Below are 24,155 nucleotides of genomic sequence, written 5' to 3' on the forward strand. Positions count from 1 at the left end.
AGTGAATGTATCGTGTGCTATATTAATGGATCACTTCATAAGCCCGGTTTCCTTCAACGAAAACACTGTGATAGGGGAGACATACCTTCAAATGCTTACAAATTTCCTGATGCCAGAATTGATTAGGTTGAGAATCAAGGATCGCATGCACTACCAGCAAAACGGAGCCCCCCACATTTTGTACAAATGGTCAGGGACTACCTTGACTATGAGCTACCTGGCAGATGGATTGGGCGCAAAGGCCCCACCCCATGGCCCCCTAGGTTCCCCAATTTGAAACACTGTGATTTTTGTGGGATCACGTTAAGATACAGGTGTATGCGGAAAAACCAACGGGCTTGCAGAACCTGAAAGATAAGATTAGTTAAGTGATTCATGACATTTCTGACGACACCAGACAGAACAGCATTACGTATTTCGCCGGAGATTCCAGGAATGTATGAATGTCAACGGAGCCCAGCAGGAGGTGTAGCAATGATGGCGGCGGTGTATCTATGGATGATGATACAAAATGTAAGTCTCAAAAAATATCTTAACATTTATTTCACTGTAATGTCATTATTTTAAGAAACAAGTTATAAGCATTTGTTTTATAGCAAGGACATTATAATAGGAATGAGGAAAAGAAGAAAAGTTTTTTTTAAGACACAACTAGGTACATCAGTAAAAATGTCATTATTTTAAACTATACTTTGAAGAAACTTATGTAGGTGAACTTTAAGTCTCGTTTCATCAACGAGAGATATTGGGTTTAATACTGCGGGTAGTCATTCTAACTTTTATTTTTCCAGGTTTTATTTTAATTTCATATAGAAAGTGAAAATATGATACCTGTAATATCTAGATTGACCAGACTTCTTACCAAAACATGTTCTTTATCTTCCACTCTTAAAGTTATTGGGCGTTTGCATTTAGCTGCCTCATCTTTTCATCCGGGAAACATCATCAGATTATCATCAGAAACAACATCAGATTGATTTGTTAGAATTCAACTTTTCCCTTTTCAGCATTAAGGAACGGGACTTGGCATCCGATTCACTCGGGTTTGTATCCGAGATAAACACTATTACCAGAGTCAACCCTGCTGGGACCACACGTTTAGTGACTCGAACGTTAAGGGGCAAGTGCAGACCTACATTATTATCTTATGCGCATGTGGTAACCGAACTACATGTACTTTTACAGAGAATCAAACTCGTGACTTTCATGCAATACATGATGAAACTAACTAGTCATTGGTGTTCCATTTGAATGTATTCGTATAAAATTATCTCATTCAGCTGTATCTAGAATTTTTTAAGTAAATAAATAATAACTAGTTGTTCCCCCAAACTCGTAAATTGTCTTCACGCTAGCGATATCTCTTGGCGTTATGTTGGAGGCAGTATAGCTAGAAATAACTATTAGCCTGACTGTGATGTATTGAGAATTAGTGCGACACAGGCATAATAAGAATTTTCGCTTAGATGTTTATACAACCTGTGACTCTTAAATGTTATTAACTTCGCATATTAGTGTTACTCAGAGACTGCTATATATATATATATATATATATATATATATATATATATATATATATATATATATATATATATATATATAGCTTTATAATAAGGATAATGACAAATCAGATGATAATCTTGATCCTGTAATTTACCTGGACTTGATTTCTGAGGATCCATTTGTTTTATACCATTTTTTTTAAACCTGGGATAAGCAATTGGGCCGTAGATAATATCAGGTCAGATTTTAAGTCTTTATTATTTCCTTTTCAAATTGATGGATCGATTGATTTATATTTACGTCCATTGATTAACAGCGATCCTATATGGAACTAGACCTACAATTTAAAGTGGAATCTGAACAACTGTAATGCATTTGAGGTTCTCCCAGCAGGAACCAAACTTGAGACCTCGTGCACCAAAACACCACGTGCAAACATTTTTATTACTATTATTATTATTATTACCTAACTAAAAACTAAAGCACTAAATCTAATCCAGTCACTTTTCTCTTTGTCGTCTGTCTTATTTTGAACCTAGTTTTTATCCCTGAATTCTACTCATTCTTGTTTTTGGAATTAACTATAACCGAAATAAAATTTCTGGCCAAATAAAGTTTCAGCATGATGAAGGCAACGATATAGTTTGCAAAAACTGTAACACAGATTAGCATAAAGTAATTATAAATGATTGCTTTGGCCAAATTGTATTGTTATTTCAGTTAATTTTTCTCATATTATCTCTAAGTATATTTTCTTTAGTCATCTTTGTTCTACATTTTCATCTTATTCAAACGACACGGACAAAAATACAGAAACATCGAAAACAGTAAGAAGATTCCTATGCTCTTCAGTGGAATTCGAACTCACCACAAGTTTCATCCAAACGCCGCAGAACACTAGATCATGCCCACCGGTTACTACTCCACCGAGGAGGGCTTTGAAACTTGTTACATTCATTGGCACGATAATTTGGATATTGCTGGATTGTTAACTTTCTAAAACAATTTAACGTTTCCTAGCATATTAAACATTCAACAATATTGTTTTCTTCTGCAAAACAATAGATAAATAAAAGAAAATAATATAAATAAATAAATAAATACAAGTCTTTCCAAGAGAACTTGGATGAAGTTAGGTACGATTACTTGCGTTTTCTACTGATTCTGTCACACTTATAAGTATTTCACTTCTACTGTTTTACTGTTAGTCCCAAGGATGTTATAAATAGAGGATCTGCCCATAGACCCTATGTATCTTCATCCTATTAAACCGATGAAGCCAAAAAACAACCGAACATCGGCATGTTTGATTGGCTACTCTCGTTTCTGCCATCGTCTCATTGGCTATTTTCGTTTCCGCCATGATTGTTGGCTCAAAACATTGCGATCCTATTGAGCGGAGTGGACAGAGTAGGGATGGCGAAACTGTGATGTATGGCTTCAAGATTTTGTTGTAAGGGCAGATCCTCTATTTTATAAGATCCTTGGTTAGTCTACTGTTCGAATTCCACACTGCTCGAATTACTCGACGTTATGGTGTCACAAGTATCGAATTGATAACACTGTCGTTAGGATGCTATCTTACGGCCTGGTCTTGCAGCTTCACTAGAAGTTATTCAGACGAGCAAAATTCTGATTGTGTGTAGTATTAGATCTTACTGGAGTGTTGTTATGTGTTTTTTATTTGATACAGTAATTCATTTTATTAACTCAATTATTTACGTTATTTCACTTAAATGCATTTCTATGAGTCATTTTTTCGTATTAGATGGATCATTGGACTTGAAATTAAAGGCATATTTTACACTGCACTGCAGAGTTTATAAATGCCTAGAACGTTAAATTTAAATCTAAATGCCTAACCCAATATAAAACTTATTTTTCGTCAATACTAGCAAGTTCCCTGTTTCACCCATTTTCTGTAGGCCTATATACAAGGTTATAGTTATTCGTAGTACTTGTGTAACAGTATATTTTTATGGAACCTATGAAAACATTCAAATCCACCCCACATAATCTACACTAAAGCTTTTCTTAAAAAGACAAAAGTTTATAATAACGTTTTTGGCACATTAGCTGTATAATTTAAAATCCTACGGCACACCTATATGAATATTGTTATATCATTTTAAATTATTTTCAAAATATCGTAATTTGTCAAGACATTTTTCTTTTTTTACAATAATTCATTTTATGCCACTGGAATGACCCAATTTTTAATGTTCTACAGCAATTCGGGACTAGCACTAGATATTCGTTTTTTGATGAGGCGATATTAATTACATATTTATGTATATTTAGTGCATTTTCAAGTATTAGGTTTTAAAAGTTTGGAAACAATTAATTTTAAATTAAGACAGAGAAACCATTAGTTTTGCTGTTTATAGTAGTATTTTGTCATCCAAGTGATTGACTTGGCAATCTATTTTTAAAATTCCCTGCTACGCTACTTGTTATAAGATCAATCATACGAATATATCTCATGTTGAGTCTCAGATTGGATTTGGTGTCCTTATCCAGCACCTATAGCACGGCCAACAAGAGATGGTCTCTGACCTTTCTTACCACATGCGGTGAGACATTGCAGCCCCTACTTTGATACCAGTGTTACCAACCACGATCACTCTGTCTTATACCACTAATTAAATTGCCACTACAGTTGCACCGAAAAAAACCTTGACACGCGAGTAGTGGCAATGTCACTGCGAGCTGTCAGAGACGTTCTCTTACTGGACGCACTATAGGTTGTGAAGAACGGAAGAGGGCCAGATTAGTGCCTAGGCTGAGTAGGCTGAAGCTGCATGTTTAATTGAAGGATTTCCCCAACATAAAGCTAGGAAAAAAGCCTCTGATATAGATGTTACCTGACTCCTGTCTACCTCTTAATGCTTTCCATTACCCTCTTTATGGAGCTCCTTCGTTGTTGTTGAATTGAGTTTAACGTCCCGTTCAGCAGCGAGGCTATATGAGACGTGGACCTACTGATTAACATGGAATCCGAACCACATGAACTCTCGCCGCGAATCGAACCCGGGTCTCCCACGCCAAAGGCGCGTACGCTAACCGCCTAGCCACAAAGGAGCTCTATGGAGCTCCTTCGTGCTATATAGTTAGCGTATGCGCCTTCGGTACGGGAAACCCAGGATCGATTCCCAGTGGTAGCTAAAGTCGTTTAAATCTCCCGTAAGCTCTAAATGCACGTCTTGTATAGTCTCGGTGCTAAAAGGGATGCTAGACTTCAATCCAACCAATTAAACTACAGTTCCGTTTATCCGAATTTCCAGGTTAACAGAAATGCTTTAAAAAAAACTTTTTTTAAAACCACAATTTGAATTAAACTTCATTGATTTAGTCGTTCCGTTTATCCGAATTTCCAGGCTAACAGAAATGCTCTAAATTTTTTTTTTAAAACCACAATTTGAATTAAACTTCCATTGATTTAGTCGTTCCGTTTATACGAATTTCCAGGTTAACAGAAATGCTCTAAAAAAATATTTTTTAAAACCACAAGTTGAATTAAACTTCCATTGATTTAGTCGTTCCGTTTATCCGAATTTCCAGGTTAACAGAAATGCTTAAAAAAAACTTTTTTAAAAACCATAATTTGAATTAAACTTCATTGATTTAGTCGTTCCGTTTATCCGAATTTCCAGGCTAACAGAAATGCTCTAAAAATTTTTTTTAAAAACCACAATTTGAATTAAACTTCCATTGATTTAGTCGTTCCGTTTATCCGAATTTCCAGGCTAACAGAAATGCTCTAAAAAAATATTTTTTAAAACCACAAGTTGAATTAAACTTCCATTGATTTAGTCGTTCCGTTTATCCGAATTTCCAGGCTAACAGAAATGCTCTAAAAAAATATTTTTTTTAAAACCACAAGTTGAATTAAACTTCCATTGATTTAGTCGTTCCGTTTATCCGAATTTCCAGGCTAACAGAAATGCTCTAAAAATATATATTTTTAAAACCACAAGTTGAATTAAACTTCCATTGATTTAGTCGTTCCGTTTATCCGAATTTCCAGGCTAACAGAAATGCTCTAAAAATATATATTTTAAAACCACAAGTTGAATTAAACTTCATTGATTTAGTCGTTCCGTTTATCCGAATTTCCAGGCTAACAGAAATGCTCTAAAAAAAATATTTTTTAAAACCACAAGTTGAATTAAACTTCCATTGATTTAGTCGTTCCGTTTATTCGAATTTCCAGGCTAACAGAAATGCTCTAAAAAAAAAAAAAACTTTTTTCTAAACCACAAGTTGAATTAAACTTCATTGATTTAGTCGTACAGCTTCAGTTAAGCAATGTTCATTTCTAACGTTCCGTTTTGAAGACATCTTATGTTGTCAACAACGTCTTTTCACGCTAAAAATATATCAAATATACAGTACTGTATATCAAAAAGAACCTTTAATTTAATTTCATTTTCGTTCAACCGAAGCATCATTGGTCTCGTCAAATTCGGTTAAACTGAACTCTACTAGTACTGTTAAACGTAACTGTGCTGTATTAGGTTTGTTCCCGTAATACCTGTAATTTCTATCCATTTCATTTTTAAATTTATTCATTACGATTCTGGAACTTATTAGATAAACAAGTAACTTTTTCTGACCATAGTTAATTAAAACTAAAATAATATGATACACATTCAACAACTTAACGTTGTCTTCTTCAGACACAGGTCTTAGAATAAGTGTCTAAGGAAGACAGCGTTAAATTGTTGAAACTAACACATTATTTGAGTTTTAATAAATAAATGTATTATTCTGGTCAAGAAATTTTAGTTATTTTTCATTTTTAAATTTCTGATGTTCTGAAACTAAAGACTGAAATCTAAAAGATCGATCAAAATATAAAATTTTCTTCATGTGTTAAAACAGAATTTACAACACCTTCAAATTCGATGAGTAGAAATACATTTGAAATTAAATCACATTACTTCTTTGGCTGGGAAGGGGCAGGGGAGATATTTGGCGTTCCAGAAGTATGGCCTACGATACAAGAATATGTTAGGCTAGTTTTAGACGGAAGCATTTATCGTAGCATTCCTCGTGGCAGATGCGCTGCCAAAAATTTCATGTAATATTCTATGGCATTAAAAGTATATAGTGCTTTTAAACGGTAGCATTTTGATAAGCATCTTTCGTGACATAGCAAACAAATCACTGGAGAAGAGCGCAATTATGGCTCCGAAATTAAGCGTGACGTAGCTAAAGCTATACTAATTGTAACAACAGTTCTCGCCGGTCATATTAAAAAACGAAAATCACAAAGAAGTATGTGGACAAAGAGCATCCCTACTCCAACTCATATTTTTTATTACAATCCAATTTCCCACACAAAACAAAGAGCATGGATATTTGGCACAAAATCTTTCGCTTCTTTTTAACACACCATGGCGCTGCAATCGGACCAGAAATGCTGGGGAAAATGCTACGAAATAGAGCAGGTTCTACCGACAAGAAATGCCATAAGATATGCCATGGCATGGGAAATGCTATATATAGCATTTGCTACTTTACACGGTAGGATATCGATGATACGACTTTTGCTACGAGAAATGCTCCCGTCTAAAATTAGCCTTAATCAGACCTTGAAATAGAAGCTACTATCAGCGTGGACTCCGAACAAAGTGTGTGAATCCGATGCAGTTGGCGAGTGCACAGATGCTGACGTTCCCATTAAACCTTATTCAATCAATCAATCAATGGTAAGTGCTCAGATCATCATTCATGATCAATCCTCATAATATAGGCTGTTCTTCGTTCACTACCTCACATCCAGGAGAACTGGATTAAAGATTCATGCTACAGATCCCGATTATCTCACCATTCAGATTGCAACAAAAAATTATATACCTGATTAGCAATGATCAATAGATTAATGATCATAATTACAGAAGAAAAGTATTTTGAAAGCATGCAAAGTATATATATAATATTCAAAGTGGGTTATTTCATGACCTCATATGCAAAAAAAAAAAAAAAAAAAAAAAAGCAGTCTTTTGGTAAGATAAATTCAAACTTGTATATAGATCACAACTACACAGATTTTTTTCTGCTTTCGTGCTTGCTACCCACAATAAAAAATGCGAGTCTATGAAATGCGTGTCAATCACTGACATGCGACTATGTGAGTGACACGCGGATTTAAAAAAGAAATAAAAGATAAACTACATAAATCATTCTTAGAAATGCTACCTTTAGCTCAATGCTATAAGTATTAATTAAAAAAAAACATATACTACTGTATAAACTTATTAGATTTCTTCTCAGAAAATTTAGTGGCTCAGTGGTAAAGCATTCACCTCTGGTGCCTGGGGGACTTGGGCTCCATCTTAACTCACGCCAAATGGGTTTTACAGTAGACAAACACCATGGGGGGTTTCTCGGGGTTCTCCTGTTCCCACTTTCTTCATCCCACAATTTCATTCATTCTCATAATCACCATCTCTTTTAGCATACATGGTATAACTGTGAAACATAAAGCTGTATTTGTTTTTAAAATTAGAAGAATGTTTTTTTAAAAAAAAAAAAATTGTCTAAGCGTTGTTTCGGGGAAGACTGCGTACAAACTACAGTAAAACATGTGCCGATATAACGACATTTTCGGACCTCCTAAATTAATTTGTTATAATAAAATGTTATTTTGAAATAAGTTAATTATCAAGATCTCACTTGTTATTACATGCACTGTAGGATCTACATTAGGCCTACTTCAACATGAATTTACAGACAGAAATATGAAATGTATAATTAAGCAACAAAAGCGTGTACGTGTAGAACCATGAAGTGCAGCAGTAGCGTGAAGAATGATATGGTGCAATGTGATGTCATAGTGGGTATGATACAAGGTAGAAACAGGCGGAAGACAGTAATCTGAAAAGTCGACTCCAACTAACTTGGCGAAGAAGAAGAAGAAGAAGAAGAATGAGAATTCAATGCTGAGAATTGAAGAGCCAACAAGATCAATGTTTAAGACGAAATGTTATGTTAAAAGGAGCATATAGGGCTACTCAAATACTTAAAAAAAAAAAGTAGTTATTTTTTTAACATTAACATCCTACGTCTTAGTTCCTTATTTCCAGCATTACAAGACGTAGAGGGCCTTATGAAGAGTCGTTCTGACGCGTGATTAGTGCCATACTAAAGAGTTCGACTAATATCATTCCTTCAGTAGTCAGACCTTCAGCATGACGCTAATCATACGTCAAAACGACTCCGCATAAGACCCAGAAAGTTTATTTAAAGGAATATGCTCATTGACTAGCACTATCCTGCTCAACCGATTGCGTATATATACCTAAGGACTACTATATCATCTGAATAATAAAATAATGTAAGAGCTCATCCGCGGCTAAGTGGTTAGCATACGCGCCTTTGGCGTGGGAGGTCCAGGTTCGATTCCTGGCGGGAGCTCATGTGGTTCGGATTACACGTTAATCAGTAGGTCTACGTCTGATATAGCCTCGCTCCTGAACGGGATGTTAAACTCAAATTCAACTCAACCCAAAATAATGTAAGAAGAAAACATTATAAAACAAGATTCGTTTCAATTATATTTCGAAAAATAATTTAAGTCTGTCTCTCTCTGTTTGTCTGTCTCTGTCTCTCTCTGTGGCCTATGGAACTCGGAAGTTCAATGTCGCGTTCACAATAGCTCTCCGTTTACTTCTATCCTTAGCCAACTAGATCCAGTTTCTACTTTGTATTCCTATCTCTGCGAGATCCATCTTAATATTGTCTTAATAATCCTCCCATCTACGCCTAGGTCTTCCTAATGGTAGTTTTTCGGTTGGTGTTCCAGTCAAGACTTTGAAACCGTTTCTACTTTCTTCCATCCTTGCTACATGACGTGCCCACCTAAGCCTCCTAGACTTGATGACCATGGGCGTCCACACAGGAGGGGCAAAAGGGGGCAATTGCCCCTCCCTGGATTTTCGAAAAAGATTAACGTTTATAGGCTCTTCTGAAGACAATAGTATACTTTTAAAATCAACATTCTCTAAACGATTAGAGTAACAAAATTTAGTCTAATACATCCCTAAGATTTTAATCTACTTCTCTCCCCCATGTGATGTTTCATATTTTTTCAGTAATAATTATATTCAGCCTGATGCTGCATGCAATGCTAAGTATTTTGAATGATGGTATCCGTCAGTTGAGTTGAAAAGATAATTTCGCTCTTTGTTGTTTCTTTTGCTGGCGTGGTGCTGACAACAATGAAGTTTTGTTTTGTTGGGTTTCATTCTAGCAATTGTATGTGTGTGTCTTGTCCCCCCTTGGAAAATATCCTGCGGGCGCCCATGTTGATGACCCTAATAATGTTTCGTAAACCGTATAAATTACGTAGTTCATCGTTATGAAGTTTCCACCATTCCCCATTCCCGTTCCTCTTAGGTCCGAATATTCGTCTCAGGATCTTGTTCTCAAATACTTTCAATCTATGTTCTTCCTTCAGAGTAAGCGACCATACTTCGCAACCATACAGCATAACAGACACAATCATCTTTTTATATATTTTAAGCTTCAAATTCCTCAACAGAATTTGCGACAACAAAAATTTTGAACTGAATAGTAACACAAATTCTGCTTTTAGTCGACATTTAATTTCTTCGTGAATATGGTTTTGGTCTGTTAATATTGATCCTAGATATTTGGAAGTATCACTTTGTGGAAGGTATTGTTTGATATTTTACCGTATCCATACTTTGCAGTATTACGATCGTGACGAACTTCCATGTATTTAGTCTTTCCTCTGTATTTATTTCTAAATCTATGTCCCTGCGAGCGTTTAATAAGACCTCTGCATTTGTTTCTATTGTTCTCCTATCATCCTCTATTATATTTGCATCATCACCATACGCCATAACTTGGTGAATACCGTACCATTCAGTTCTAGGCCCTGAGTTCTGTCTGATTTTCCTTATAGTGTACTTAGAACAAAGTTGAATAATAATGGTAACAACGCATCTCCTTGTTTCAGGGCATTCTCGACGTGAAAAATAGTGAACAAGAATTTTCCTACCCGGACTTTATTTTAGGATTCATTTAAACATATCTTAATTAATCCAACTAGCTTTTTCGGTATTCCAAATTCTGTAAGAGTATTGTACAATGTTTCCCTCCTAATAGGGTCGTAATCCTTCCTAAAATCAATAAATAATTGATGTACCGAGATATTGTATTCCCATCTTTTTCGAGTATTTGTCGAATAGTAAATACCTAGTCGATAGTAGATCAATTTCAAACAAATCCGCACTGATAATCTCCAATATTTTCATCTGCGTATGGAATCAATCTTGCTAATAGAATGTGTGAGAGGATTTTATAGGCCTCTAACACAGAAGAGAAATGCCTCGATAATTATTACAATCAGTTTTTTCGCCTTTCTTGTGAATTCGAACAATGATTGATTCTTTCCATTCTTCTGGCAATTCCTCCTTGTTCCACAATTTTTCGCCTTCAGCTAAAATTAACCGAAATTTCGTCTACACTTGGAGATTTGTGTTTCTTTAATAATGATTTCTACTTCTATTACGTTAGGCTCTGGAATATACGGTTCTGCTGTGTGCATTTTTCTTTCTCCATTAACATCAGTTTCTGGTTGCGTGTAAGCCAAATGTCAAAGAAATCTTTCCACGTATTTAAGATTCTATCTACGTTCTTCCTTCAGAGTAAGCGACCATACTTCGCACCCATACAGCACAACCGACACAATTATCTTTTTATATATTTTAAGTTTCAAATTCCTCAACAGAATTTGCGACAACAACAACAACAATAAAAATTCAGTCAGTAAATTGCATTCCTTTGTTCTAAAAGATTTGGAAGTTCCCGCGTGATGTCAACGAAATATTGTGGTTGTTTCGTTCGGATTTTGTAGCGAACGCAATTTTGCCTGTTTTCTCTTCTCTGCTGCTTGAATATACTTGAAGCTATTTGAATTTATCTTAAAATTTTATCATTGTATGGGTATACTTTTCTCAAATCTTTATTTTGCCCTGGAATATCTATACACCTTCGGAAGAGATATTTTAACTTGTTCTCAAATTATGCAAAACCGATTTTACAGTTGGAAAACATTCCTGGTTAGCTTAACTTCCCACTATTATGCCATAGGCTGAAAAACACGGAAGTGAATCATACAAAAATTGATGAAATGATAAAGTAAAGAAAATGAAAAAGAAAGTTTTGAGAAAATTTATACGTAGCATGTCTATAATAAATTTACATAACCTGTATTGAACCATTCTCCGCATCAGAGGTTGGCGTTCTATCACTAGTTGCAACGCTCCCATTGAGTTTAGACATCTATGATAGTTTTGTACAGTTGAGAGACAGATGCGTTAAAACTTTATTTATTGATATGTAGTAGTTATAATTCCAAATTCCCGATGCACTAAAAACTTTATGTTATAATTCCAAATTCTTTCTCGTACACAAATCGTATCAAAATCTTAAGCAATGTTTTATCCACTTCAGCAATGTTTTATCCAAACATGTTACGGGGAATCCCTCCAAAAGTTCTAAAGTATTCCCCCAAATTTTTAAGATATAGGTGCAGCATGTAGGTGATGAATATGGTCTTCCCCTAGAGCTTTAGATCTCCTACCCCTAAAATTGAGAATACTAGATAAAGTAGTGTTAACTACCGCTAACTATTCTAAATATGCAGGTTTAAGATTAAAGAGATAACAATAATCTTGGGGAAAATTGCAACCAAAAGATTCCATTATTAAAACAGGATTCAAATATTTTCTGTAAACCTATAAATAATAATAAAATAGAATATTTTGTACAAAATATAATATTAGCGACATACCAATTTAGTACTTTAATCTATTGATGTGCACATTTTTTTCAAACTTCCAAAAATCCTTTGAATTAATCCTTATAAGAATTCGGCGAATTTTCTTCCATCATTTGGATTCTTGGGACGCCATGGAACGGCACGTGAACATATTAGTTATGACATCAATCGGCATTCAGGCCCTTAGCAAAAACCCTAAGACATGGGCAACGGCGCCGATTTCTCTGTAATTTGGGAAGGGGGGCATCTAGATGAGTGTTTGGTTGCAGACAAGGATCTAAAAAGGTATATAGGATTTTAAAACAAATTGACTATGCCAAATATTGTATATTCATAAAAAAAAAATACATACTGTATAATAAAAAATACATATAAAAATACATGGGTCCACATGAGCATTCGGGGCCCGGTTCCCCAGGATCGGCGCCCTTGGACATGGGGGACCGAAATAATTTTGAGTGGAGCTAACTTGCGTGTACTGCATTCCAACAAATAACTGAAAGTTTCAGGGGGGGCTAAACCCTTTGGCCTATCACTGGCTAAGGAAGGGCCTGCTACTATCGTAATACTTAATAGAATATTTCTTTCTTTCCTTTTTTACTGTTATTAACAAAAATAACTGAATTCGTGTTCTATTTTCTGCAACATTTTTTTCCTAATTTTTAAATATAAAACGAAATAATTTTGTAAAACAAGATGTATAAAATTCTACCCGTCTTAAATTATTGTTTTCCGTTTTACGTCCCACAATTATGCACCGAAGCTAATGGAGATGGTGATAATGAGACGAATGATAATTGTGAATGAACGCAGTGGGAGAAAACGGGAGAACTACAAGAAAACCCATGCATACGGTTTTTGTCCACCACAAAGTTCACTTGATGCAGGCTGCGATCAAAACACGAACCCTACGTACCAGAGGTGAATGCTCTACCACTGAGACACCGCAGCCCCTCTATTAAATTAACTATTAATAATATACGCTTTTAAGCTTCTTTCATAGAGGGTTAAATGCATTTTGTTTGCTTGTGCAATACATATAAATCCTTCCTTATATTTTATTTATTTATAGACCTATTAAAACTAACTAACTAACTCTATGGCCTATGGAACCCGGAGGTTCAGTGCCGCGTTCACAAAAGCTCTCCACTGACTTCTATCCTTAGCTAATTGCATCCAGTTTCTACTTTGTATTCCTATCTCTGCGAGATCCATCTTAATATTGTCCTCCCATCTGCGCCTAGGTCTTCCTAATGGTCGTTTTCCTATGGGTCTACCAGTCAAGACTTTGAAAGCGTTTCTATTCTACTTTCTTCCATTCTAACTACATGACCTGCCCACCTAAGCCTCCTAGACTTGACGACCCTAACAATGTTGGGTAAACCGTATAAACTATGTAGTTCCTCGTTATGAAGCTTCCGCCATTCCCCATTCTCGTTCCTCTTGGGTCCGAATATTCTTCTCAGGATCCTGTTCTCACATACTTTCAGTCCATGTTCTTCCCTCAGAGTAAGCGACCATGTTTCACAACCATACAGAACAACAGGCATGATTATCGTTTTATATATTTTAAGCTTCAAATTCCTCGACAGAATTCGCGACGACAAGAGATTTTGAACCGAATTTATAGACCTATATTTATTTATTTCCCGTTGCATTACGTCAACTTAAGCTCACAGTAAAACTTAAAACATAATTTATTTTAGACGATACATGCATTAGAAATCGTTAAACGGTATGTCAATGAACATTGTGCAACCAACCAATAGTGGAAAAACTCCACGCCCGGATTATTATGACGTCATTAAGTGCACACTCGAATTTTTGATTTGTAAGAAGAATCTTTTACTGTATTTGACTACATTTGCGATATTGTTAACGGTTTTACGTTACTCCACTAAAATTTAAAAGAGGTATTGTGGAACATAGTGAAGAGATAATTATTTCTGCAAATAAAATTAAGTAGCCACAGCAAATAAAGAAGTGTTTGACATAGCATACACTTTTCATTATTGTTATTACTAAATGCCTTCTTTTTAGGAACAACTACCTACTTGACCTCGCCAATTTGCTTCCTTGTTAAAGTGTTACATTTATAGAAGAATTGACTCTCTGCTAATGAAGTTAAAGTTTCAATTTCCGTGTTCTATTTTCATAGCGAGAAATCGTTTTTAACCCCCGAAGCGTGGAGACGAAGAATGATCGATCGATTGCTGCTTGCTTGCTCTCATTGCTTTTGGAGGATGTCACATTAAACACGCGCATGCGAATTTTCTGAGCCGTCGGAATATTGAATCTTCGCGCGATTTTGTGCGAGTTCTCCGATCTCCACTTGACCGTGTGTCTCGCAAAACTATGCACACGATGAATGAAACGATGGTCTTATTTCATAGGTATAGTATCTATTATTATGTAATAAAAACATCTAAAATATAACACACATTTAACAATTAAATTATGAATGCATAAAGAGAATAATGTAAAAATTAAAATTCATAATCCTAGATGTATAATTTAATATGTTAGTAATTTAATTAATATAGATTATATCATATTTATCTGTGAGTAACGCCAATTTCGTAGTAATACGAAGTCAAGATTGTAGCTGTCGCTAGAGATGGCATGGGTTAATGAAAACTTGATGCATGACCCACTGACCCACCACTCAGCGTGTCCCACGACCAGCATGAGCCACCACCCACCAAAACCCATCATCATCAACTCTGACCCATGATCCATGCCCTTCTCTCCACTGACTAAATAGTTTACACTTGTAATAAAACAAAGCTGATAAATTATCACTAATCGGAGTTTTAATTTCTACGGTCAATCGCTCAAGTACTGCTCTGTTACAGTAACAGTGGATCTGACCTTTACAACATAAAATGGTAAAGGGTTTGTCATGAGCCAAATTACTATGAATTTCACTTTAATTATCATAAATTGATATATAATTCCTTGTTCATATTATTTCCTTGTTAAATTACATATACGGTTTCTACGGGAAGTAGTAGGACTGATTTTTTTCCCGCCAAAACGTGGAGAAGGAGGGGGATTTTACTGCGCCGGTTGGATGGTCGGGTCTTAGCTACCAGCGCACCAGTTGCCAGTCGTCCCCAATCCTTCACGTAGTGTAGATAGAGTTTAAGGTGAACCCCTTTCAAGGTGTCTTGTCATCTTTACAATGAATCGTTTGTTAGAGCAGCGTTACGCTGTGAAATTTTGAGTCAAAATGGGTAAAATTGCAAGTGAGACTTATGACATGATCAAGACTGCTTATGAGAGTGATGGCATGGGTCAATCAAGTATTTTTGAGTGACACAAATTGTTTAGGGAGAGAAGAGAGCAAGTTGAAGATGAGCAACGGTCAGGAGTGGTTCACAGAGAATTTGTACCGTCTGGTCAAACTGTGAATGCTGTATTCTACGTGGAAGTACTTGAAAGACTCAGAAAACGAATCGCCCGTGTCCGTCCAGTAATTGCTGGATTATGGAAGCTTCATCACGACAAAGCGCCAAGCCACACCGCCTTTGCTGTCATGGACTTCCTGGCCAAACAGCTTCCCAAGCCACCCTACAGCCCAAATGTCGCTCCTGCAAACTTCTTCCTTTTGCTCCGACTGAAAACGGTCATGAAAGGACGTCACTACGGCTTGGCCCAGGTCATTCAAGAAGATGTATCGAGGGAACTGAAGAACATTACAGTTTCTGCGTTCCGAGGAGCCTTCAGTAATTGACAGTCACTGGAAATGCTGTGTTCATGCAGAAGGGGCATACTTTGAAAACTATCAAGTCGGTGTGTCAAAATTATGAATAACTTTTTTTTAAAAAAAAGTCAGTCCTACTACTTTCCGAACAAACCTTGTATAATTCTCAGTGGAAAATAGGATGAAAGTCTCAAATCAAGGTAAAGTAGACCAACGAGAAAAAGTGTAAAATTCGACTGTCTCAAAAGCCAAGTAGTAAGCCTTATCGCTATTATTACAATTACAAATATCAATATACGTACAAAAGTGCCTGAAGTTCTTTTTTCACTTACAAGTTAGATATACTCATCTCAAGTAATTAAACAGAAACGATTGAAAAAGGAAAAAAATGGAGGCCTTGAAAGTTAAACGTAGATAAATTCACCAGTGTTCAAAGATGCTGCCTACAATATACTGAGGAGAGTGGGTCAGAGTGGGTCACGTACTGTTGATCCAGACCCACTGATCCTCTCACAAATCTTGATCCGCGTTTTACTGACCCACTCCATCTCTGCCTGTCGCTACCTGCGCAGCTTGATGCCAATAGCGTGTTGGCAATTTGCAGATTTGACACTATTGATTTAATTATAACTTATAAATTGGATGGTTTCAATTTATTTATTTCACAATAGGTCAAGGGCCGTAATCAAATTTAGGTTTGAGCATTTAATATGTATTTACACACCAATTTAAACCGAATTGTTTCAATTTAATTATTTAAAGCTTTAGGATTAGGAATTACATATCTGGGCTTTCGGCATCTATGGCCACGTTTGACTATCACATATTAGGGATGACGTCCTTCCATTGGCATCGACGACGCTTGTATCAGGGACACCACCTGCATAGTTCACTCTCTTCTCTTTTTCGTTTCCAGTCTCCGCAAGTAAACTGTCGTTCCAGATTGGGTCATTTGTTTCACGTCGGGGGAAACATGCTCCTTGCCTTCTGTAGTAACGCCACTTATCACTTCCATTCGTTATGTACTGCACATGCATGATTCGCCATTTATAATCCTTGTTTGTTCCCTTATTGCCTATAAGTCTGTTCTGGTCAGTGCACACAGACAACTGATCCCTGTCCTCTCTTTTTGCAAATCCTTGCACCGCGTTCCTACCACTCTCCTTTTGTCAATCAGGTATAACTTTCTCCAAAATAATTGGAACCGCTTCTTGTCGCACCTCAGGTTTGTCTGCAATCCGATGTCATAAATAATTCTCCAACATTTACGGAAGCTCGTGATTCACCACGAGCTCTCTTACTACAATTACTACGAGCAAGCAGACGAAAAGCACCGTCACCATCATCAAGTCATATGACAGAAGGAGAACACTAGTGCCACCACTATCCAGAAGAGGGTATAAACACACTGTAAGACCTTCATCGGTATCAGTTTCAGCTGGTCATCTCACTCTCTTAGCTTGACTGAAGCTCTTAGGTCTCCAGCCCACTTAGCTTACCAGGAGCCCTGTGGGAACTCAACCCCTCTCTTTGCTTGCCTGGACAGTGGGAGATCCTAACCTCAACTGTGTAGCTTGCCTGGAGTCTTGTGGTTTCCCTGCCTGCTTAACTTGACTGGATCTCTGCAAGACTTCAACCTCTCTTGGCTTGTCTGGACCACTGAGAATTTCTAACTATAACCACTGAGATTGTCTGAAGGTCTGTGGTATCCTTCGCTTGGTTGTCTGGGCCTTGAGACACCTATTTTACCTAGACAAACTACACTTATAGAACATTGTATTGGTCTTCAAACCACAATTAAAGCGATCTTATATGTTACATTTGTATATAACAAGACTTTTATAATAAAAGGTTGTAGAAGAAAAACCGAGTCCCGTACTAATAAATTAATGATTTTGATATTATGTACTATTTCATATTCTTTAAGTTCTATAACTTTAATATGGGAAAATTAAGTTTGCAACTATCTACTTACTTTAATGTTTCATCCTATGTTAAATATAAAGGTAACCAAGAAAGTTCTGTCGCTTTTTGTGGAGGTCTATGCTCCATTGGCCCTCGCACCGTAAGTTGAATGCGAATGTAGATAAGGCGAAGGTCAGTTGTTGGTGTGCGTATATCCAACATACTACCTAGTTGTGGCAGTTCAGTTACACCGTGAACTTGCGTAAGGACAGAGTGAACATGGACCTCCATAGAGCGTCATAAGGGCGTGTATGCTCTACGAGTTCAAAATGGGGTCAAACGCCGCTGCAGCGGGGTGGAAAATATGCCAGGCCTTTGATGAGGGTGTCGTGACTACGCGGACAGTGCAGCGGTGGTTTTACAAGTTTAAGGACGGTGACGAAACACTCGAAGACCCACCACGTGCCGGAAGACCAACATATGTAGAAATGAAGATCTTCAGGCAGCAATTGAGGCGGATAGTGGCAAGACATGTGAGAAACCGGGACTATAATTCAGTGTAAGTGGAGAAACCATTCGACAGCACCGCAATCAACTTGGGAAGCACTATAAGTTGGGTCAATGGGTCCCACATGATTTGACTCCGGGACAGAAAGCAACGCGAACAGATACCTGTGTTTCTTTCCTGTCTCCTCTGAAACGATCGTTTCAGAACGGATGTTTCAGCCGATCCGTTTACAGAATAATCTACTAATAATCCACATGAACTAATGTTCTCCTTTATTTGAACTTTCAAATGTTTACTGAATTTTGTTTATTTTAATGATCGTTGTACAGTATGTCGACATTGTGTCATTCTGTACTTGTTTATTTTAATTTATTGTTTGTTAATTCTCTTAAGTGTACCTACAATCAACTTTTCATATTCCATTCTGTTTTTAATATTTCTAGCAATAAGCTATGATATACTTTATCTGTGCATAGAACGCTGTAAATTGATTTTATGACAGATTTAAATAATCTTTGAAAGTTTTGTAACTAAGAAAAAAGGAAAGGTAAACTGATAAAAGTGTGTAGTCGTCGTACAGATATATATATATATATATATATATATATATATATATATATATATATATATATATATATATATATATATATATATATATATATATATATATATATATATATATATATATATATATATATATATATACGTAAAATAAGTAATTATTTTTCCTTGTGTTTATCTTAGTTGATGAATCTGATTTATTGAAAGGAAATCTAAAAATGAAAATTATGTATCTATAAATTAACGATTTCCCGGAATCCTAAAGATAACATGTGCTGTACCGAAATATATCGGATGTACTTCTAATTTATTATTGTCAATACACTAAATTCGTCATATTTAGTTTACGAAATGATTTCTGAAGGCATGTTAGCTTGACCATCTGATGTTTTATCGCCAATGCATTAAATCTTATCAATGTATTTACCACATTTACTATGATATGGAATATTCAAGTGCCCGCAAGTTACTGGTTATTCTTTATGTTGCAATTCAAATTAGAAAATGGTATTGACTGTTGACTATTCCGGATGTATGTAAATATATATTCTTCGTTGGCTAATATAAATGTTTCTTAAAAGAAAATTGAATATATTAATTGTCTACGCATGATTATTTAGTGGTATATTGCTATAGTATTGCAACGATAAACAGAAGCAATTGCATTCGCATACATATGTGAGGTTAAGTCGAAAGGATTAAGATTACATGAATTGCAATTGAGATGATATCTAAGTATGTTTGTAATGCTCACATCGATTTTATGGTCGTTGGATGGGTCTGTTTGTACTACATAGCTGTAACAGTTTGTCACGTGTTTAGTATACTTGAAATATTGTTATTTACAACTTAACTATGCGTACATTGAATTCTGATTTACACAATATATCCGATTATTCACCTTCATCAGTGGACTGCACCGTCATAGTTCCGAATTCGCAATCTCGATACAGTCCTGAATTTAAAGATCTTTTGTTTTCCCAAAAGTAGAACAAGACAGAACAATCAATTAGTTATTCCCTTCGACTTTACATGGAAACTCATCTACGTGAGAAAGAGGAGGGTGTGCCACACATGTGATGAGAAATAGCTCCTGTACGATGCTCCACGGCGCCGTCATCATTGGTTAGAATCCCATGAACCGGTTTACTAAACAGCTGAAACTAGTACTACACCAGAAGAAGGTCCTACTGTTGTTTGGTGAACTGCTCGCGGCATCGTGTATCGGGAACTGCCACCAGCTGGTCAGAGTATCAATGCATCTGTGTACTGTCAGCAGTTGAGTCGTGTTCAAGAAAAACTGCACACTCTGGAGCCAGCATTTCTGAATCGCAAAGAGGTCCTCCTGTTAGAGGACAACGCTAAGCCCCACGTAGCTAGGATGACCCGGAACACCACTCTACGCCTTGGATGGGAAACACTATTGCATACACCATACTCTCCGAACATTGCTCCGTCCGATTATCACCTGTTCCATTCCTTGGACAATCACCTTAGAGGAAGCCAGTTCAAATCCCTAGTAGAGGTGCAAAATGTACTTGATACCTTCTTCGCTTCACGGCCCACCAAGTTCTACGGCGATGGAATCAATGGCCTTTCAGAACGTTGGCAGAGGATCGTCGATGCTGATGGGGACTAGTTTTGATTTTCCAGGTACATCTTAGATGATATATCGATGTTCGAAGCTGGTGGGTGAAAAAGCGACAGAACATTCTTGGTTACCTTTATAGTTTTAAGTATTAAGCCCACAATTATTTGAAATATGTACAAGACTGCTTCCATTAAATTTGATTTGGTTTAGGATATCTTTTTGTTTTTCTTGAAAAACTACATATGAAAGAAATCTCAAGTGAAACCTACCATGCGAGTATCTCTTAACAACCCTACCATGCGAGTAACGTCGCTTGTAAACAGGGAAATTAGTTCGCAACTTTACCGCATGCACAGGAAAATCAAACGAGATAGGCCTAAATACCGTTATATCCCTTCTGGTTCATCGATTCCAGTATTTATTAGATTTGGCTTATTATTATTATTATTATTATTATTATTATTATTATTATTATTATTATTATTATTATTATTATTATTATTATTATTATTATTATTACTATTATTAATAATAATAATAATAATAATAATAATAATAATAATAATAATAATAATAATAATAATAATAGATATTCCTCTCATTTTATGAATGTAAATCTACGATGTGATTGGTTATAAGCACTGTTTGTTTTATTTTTATCTTTTGTATAACACAGTTTACCTCTCTGTTCTCTTCTGTATGTAAGAGAGTATAATTAATCTATATACCGTATAATCAATCACAAGGCTTCAATCCAATCCATTATGACATTCTAGCAAAATTTGGATCAGGTACTTTTTCAAGTTCTTCTTTAAGGGTAGGTGGAGAACATACATCTTGGTAGGAAGATTCATCTGTTGCACCAGCTGGGGAACAATAATTAATTGATTGTAGCTGTGAGGTTTAACCGCGAGGGAAACTGGCGGTTTAAATCAATGAAAAGATAAAGTTTGTAAGATTTCAAATGCTATCAAGTATTAGCAATGTAGCATTCCTAATTGACTTCCGGATAGAAACTACCGGTAATTATTATTTGTTATTAAAAGATTTTTTATTATATACAGAGTGAACTATTTATCTTGAAACATCCTTAAAACTTTTAAACTAACAGATGAAAAATCTAAATCCGTACTTTAATGCAGTATCTCATTGTATTCAGTTGGGTAGTTGAAATTACAATCCAATGAAGACAAGGTAATATTAAAAGTTGCACCTGTGTACTAAATTTATTAAGGTTCATGCCTTTATTGTTGAATGCATTTTTTTTATTTATGTCTCTGTGTTCGTAATATGTTCTTGTAACAGTAAATCACGATTGCGACAAGACTCTATTGCGAGCCGCAACTCTTTAGATTAATGTTGGTGTTTTGTTTCTTTCGCGAATTGTAATATGGAGGTGCTACCAAAACTTTCCATGCGATTCTGCGAAACAGGAATGGGTAGACTTGGCAGCGTTCACACTGATAAGACATTCTGCGAAACGGGAAGTAACAACTCCCTGGTATGCTTCTAACTAAGAGTGCGGAAGAGATCGTAGGCTTTTTAGATTAAAAATGTGTTTCCTACGGGAAAAAGGGGTTTTAAATTTATGCCAAAAACAGAGAATCTTAAGTGTGCCTCAAGCTAGAGATGAAACTTGGTGTATAAAAACTTCTAATTAAAAACAATTGGAAACATCCCATTGTTTCCGAAAATTCGTTTCTAAGGATGCTTTTTATATATAATATTTTTATCACATTTCGTATTATTATAATGGGAAAAATAAGGAAACCATTTAAAATGAATTTTTGAACTTGGAACATTTTTTTTTTATCATTACACTTTACCTGAATTTTGTATCCTAAAGGCGGAAGGGGTAAACGTTATTACAAAAGAGTAACTGCTACCTTAAGAATTGGCGGAATGAAAATGTGAGAGGAAACGAGGGTACCGTTTGAAATGAAATTTTAAACATATTTCGCTTTTGGGTAGAGCTTAGGACTGTAGCTACAGCGTGACTTGGGAGCTAAGCGTCACATGTGACTAATTTCAGCGCTCCTAAAACTTTCTTTTGCATGTATGTATGTACGAATATAAGGTGAACTCAACTCACCCCACCAAAAATGATATATACCTTTCAAATATTCCCATAAACCTATTCTTCCCATGCGAAGACCGGAGGCCTTATGCAGAGTTGTTTTGACGTATGATTAGCGTCATACTAATGGCCTGACTACTGCAGGAAACATGTTAGTCGAACTCTTTACTATGGCACTAATCACGTGTCAGAACAACTCTGCATAAGGCCCCGGGTGTTTTAGCTAGGGTTGCCACCTTTCCAAAGCAAAGTGTATTGACATTTCATGGAGCTAATGGAGGGGAAAGTTATATTTAAAACCGTAACTTAGTAACCCTAGTCGTCTATGTATAACATAGAAGCCTGGTTTGCCCAGCTTTGGCACTAATGTTAAAAATGGTGGCACATTAGAAATAGGCGTCATATTAATGTGCGTGTCATTGTTAGAAAACGCAAAGAATAGACACGTACAATCTGCTAGTTAACAGTGCATTTTTGTTAAATATACCGTGCATAAATAAATAAGTAATCTAATCCATCAGAATAAAAGAGTATCAATTAGTATTGGCAACGAACGATAAGTCTCGCGACGAGACGAGATGAGATGAAAAATAAAGATGTCTCGCTTTGTAAAGATGTATATGTCTTTTCTCGTCTCGATTCTCAAAACCACATCTCGTCTCGATTCGTTTTACAAAATTTATACCCTGATTTTTTTTTAATTTTATCTAGAATTCATGAAAATTCTTCCGCATCACGAAATTTCCGTGAACGGTGTGATACAACAACATTTATACTATATTTATTTAATGTAGTATATTGTGTAACGATTTGCGTATCTTATAAACTTTGATAAATGCTCTTCAGTGTGTGTTTGTGCAAACACTAGCAATTTATAGATTTTATACTATGGATCATTTAACACTAAAACAATGTCTGAGATCTAAGACTTTGATGAGCTAATGAGAATCGAGAAACGAGACAAGAATTGTCATGTTATGCGTCTCGCCTGGAATTTAAAACGTAGCTACTTCTAGTTTCGACTTCTCTTCGGGAGATAAATAAGTTTTGGTTAATTTTCCTGAAAACCACGGATGATAATTTACCCTTAAGCATGCCATTTTGTTCAGCCCAATTTGATCTATCAATTGATGTATGTCTCATCTTCCAATAATATTATAGTTAAGATGAAAATGTTCAAGAGTTCATCATCATTTTGGGTTACACTTCATCAACTATATTGTGTATTATTGTCTTGCTGGTGTCATAATAAAATTCTTGATGAAGGTACTCTTCCGTATCAGTTTCATCCTAATAGCTGGTACGATTATTATTATTATTATTATTATTATTATTATTATTATTATTATTATTATTATTATTATTATTATTATTATTATTATTATTATTATTATTATAATACTACGTAACATCAGTGAATACTGTTTACGAAACATAGGTTGAAAAGCACCAAATCATTGCACAACCAATAACGGCGAACGATTATAG

At 35.8% G+C, this 24,155-nt stretch overlaps 1 protein-coding gene across 4 annotated transcripts in view; it reads right to left on the reverse strand.

Moving 5' to 3' along the window:
* Positions 1-24,155, reverse strand: part of LOC145678666 (membrane progestin receptor gamma-like) — a 131,445-nt gene that overhangs the window by 14,583 nt on the left and 92,707 nt on the right. Inside the window, exon 1 of one of the 4 annotated variants that reach the window (XM_081749054.1) lies at positions 12,332-12,508. The exons of 2 other annotated variants lie outside the window; for them this stretch is intronic. The gene's annotated coding sequence lies outside the window, so the exon portion shown is untranslated. Of the gene's footprint in view, positions 1-2,371; positions 2,669-12,331; positions 12,509-24,155 lie in introns of those variants that run through there. One more of the 4 variants, XM_081749052.1, reaches the window with a different exon arrangement.

This window comes from Thermobia domestica, chromosome 2 (assembly GCF_964235325.1).
Source record: "Thermobia domestica chromosome 2, izTheDome1.hap1.1, whole genome shotgun sequence".
NCBI lineage: Eukaryota > Metazoa > Arthropoda > Insecta > Zygentoma > Lepismatidae > Thermobia > Thermobia domestica.